Consider the following 2,907-nt stretch of genomic DNA (forward strand, 5'->3'; position numbering starts at 1 on the left):
ACCTACCTACCCCATACACAGCCTTCCCACCACTCCTCTTCCACTGCATCTCTTTGTAGTTCTCATTGTCTTCCATATCACCTTAGAATCAAATTCATCTCCTGTGCTTACCTTTCTGACCTGATAGAAAAATACTCCCCCAGCCACTCTCTTTGCTCCTCCATTGACCTGCTAATGACTTCCTCACTCATAACCTCCTCATATGCACGACTTTTCCAGAGCTGCCCCGATTCTCTGGAATGGTCTTCCTCACCCTATTCTCCTTGCTCCTACTTTCTGCTCATTTAAAACCCAACGCTTCCCCCTCACCTACCCGTCCTCTGTCTCCTAAACCCTCAATACTTCCCACCATTCCATATCCCCCTCCTATCGTGTGATACTTCCCCCACTTCTTAGATTGTAAGCTCTTCAGGGCAGGGTCCTCTCCTCCTCCTGTATCACTGTCTGTATCTGACATTTGTAACCCCTATTTAATGTACAGCGCTGCGTAATATGTTGGCGCTATATAATAGTAATAATTTAAATTTTGTATTAGATATAGGGGTCTAATAATAAAGCAGGGAATCTACATTCACTGAAACATTTACTGTGGGAGAATCAGTTACTGCCATTGAAACATATGGACCTGGAAGATTCTCCACCAGTGAATGTCGTATTCCTGGCTTTATAAATAGGCCCCATATTGTAGGGGATAGATTGTAGATGATACATTGTATCAGATATAAGTATTTGGTGTTTCAGTGGTTACATTGTTGCAGATTTATATTCATTGTCGATGATCCCATGAAGATTTTTCCTGTTTTGCTAACTTGCTGTGATCTCCCTAAACAAACTCGCATGTTTTCCCAGCCCTATGATGATTCCAGGAGATCTGGTCACTCATTAACTGTACAACAAATAGTACAAATCTGACCCCCACTATCATCATCCCACTGCTGTTTGTTCTAGCAATTCCATCGGATGACAAAATTGTGTTTTTATCCTCTACAGGGGCCCCAATTCTTCTCTGTGACAGCGTGTCCCCGAACATTTAAAAGGTCCCAAATAAATGGAACTGATCCAGTCACTGTGGCTCAGCCATCATCACTATAGGCCTGATTTATTAAAGCTCACCAAGAATAGGAAAGATGGGAAAAATGATATCAAATCCATTCCAGGTTTGCTGGTTTACCCAGGTTCACCCATGATAGTCTATCTTCTCCAGGCTTGGAGAGCTTTAGGAAACCAGGCAGCAGGAAGAAAGAGGAACTCTCTACTAAGTGAGGGAAATCCTTTCTTAGTTTCCACCAGACTAAATTCAGCCAAACGGTTTTTGTTTGTTTAAAATATAACTGTAAATGACTAACTGTTTTAATTTTTTTTTTTACTGGACCTCCAGCCAGTGAAAAAACAAAAACAGCATCTTCAGCTGCAGTACTCACCTCCTCTCTGGCACTATTCATGCAGTACCTCTTCTCCACCAGAAGATGTCCTCGGTCTTCCAGGTTTTAGGACACCTGGTGGAGCCTAAGGACCCCTGCTGAAGTAAAGGCATCAAAACCCCCATTACTAAGGTGGCATCATTACAGCTCGCTGGACTGGCATACAATGGCAAAGAGAAGGGTCTTTGAATAATAAAGGAGGCATAGAAGAGGACCCTGTGAGTCACATGAGCGCGAGAGATAATTTATTTATATTTTTTGATTAATTATTTCCAGATTCAATTCATAGTATATTAAAGCACATTCACCTGCCGTGAGCATCTAGTGAATGCTACATTCATACTTTAGAAATATACTGAATAAGATTTATATAAAAAATGAAAAACCCTGAACAGCCTGAAGGCCTCGGCACAAAGATAAGACAGAAACCAAGTCTTCGGGTGAATAAATATAACATTAATTCACACAGATCTCCAGGGGACCGATGGGTGACAGTCATGGGGGAAGAAGGGTTTGTTTGTTTTTTTGCTGCAGCCTTGGAAAGTTTTTAGATTGGTAGGAAAAGTTTCAGTTCTTAGGAGAAATAAATGGAAAATATAAATCTATTCCCCACTTAGATTGTAAGCTCTTCGGGGCGGGGTCCTCTCCTCCTCCTGTGTCACTGTCTGTATCTGTCTGTCATTTGCAGCCTCTATTTATTGTACAGCGATACGTAATATGTTGGCGCTATATAAGTCCTGTTTATTAATATTAATAATAATAATTTCTAATATCTAATAATACCTACACACACCTTATTGACATTATCATATCATTTTTTCCTTCATTCTATAATATTAATATCAAGTAGGTATCAAACATATTTTTGTATTATTTTATTTTTTTCTTCGTTTAATTGTTTCCCTTTTAAACATTTGTTTTAACCAAACCGGAACCAAAATGAAATTTATTAATATACCCCAAAGTTTATTATTTATATATACATGCTCCAAGATTTACATCCTCATCTTATCCTTTTTTTTTAGTATTTATTAAAAAGTGTTCAAATAATATTATTGAATTAATATTTATAAATTATTATTATATTTATTATTATATTTAATTTTACAAGTATATTTCCATCTAAAAGCAGTAATATACATTTTATAATATTTTATTTTTATTTATTTATTTATATAATATATTCAATATTATTTAAATATTTTCTTTCATGTTAATTGTTTTTGCCAAATAGCAACTCATGTAATATATGGCACTATATTTATTATTTCACATTTTATTTGAATATTTTATATATATGTATACACTTCATGACATCATTCTGTCCTTTTTATATAGTGTTTTTTATTATAAAGTATATATATATATATATATATATATATATAAATATATACATATATACACACACACACACACATATATACACATACACACACGTTCTTATATTCTTATATTATATTTTATTTTCCTCCTTTCTTTTTTTCTA

General features: G+C 35.5%; 1 protein-coding gene across 1 annotated transcript in view; it reads right to left on the reverse strand.

The window, feature by feature from the left end:
* Positions 1–2,907, reverse strand: part of LOC140337969 (hepatocyte nuclear factor 4-beta-like) — a gene marked incomplete in the record, with an annotated part of 17,415 nt that overhangs the window by 13,336 nt on the left and 1,172 nt on the right.

This window comes from Pyxicephalus adspersus, chromosome 9 (assembly GCF_032062135.1).
Source record: "Pyxicephalus adspersus chromosome 9, UCB_Pads_2.0, whole genome shotgun sequence".
Lineage (NCBI taxonomy): Eukaryota > Metazoa > Chordata > Amphibia > Anura > Pyxicephalidae > Pyxicephalus > Pyxicephalus adspersus.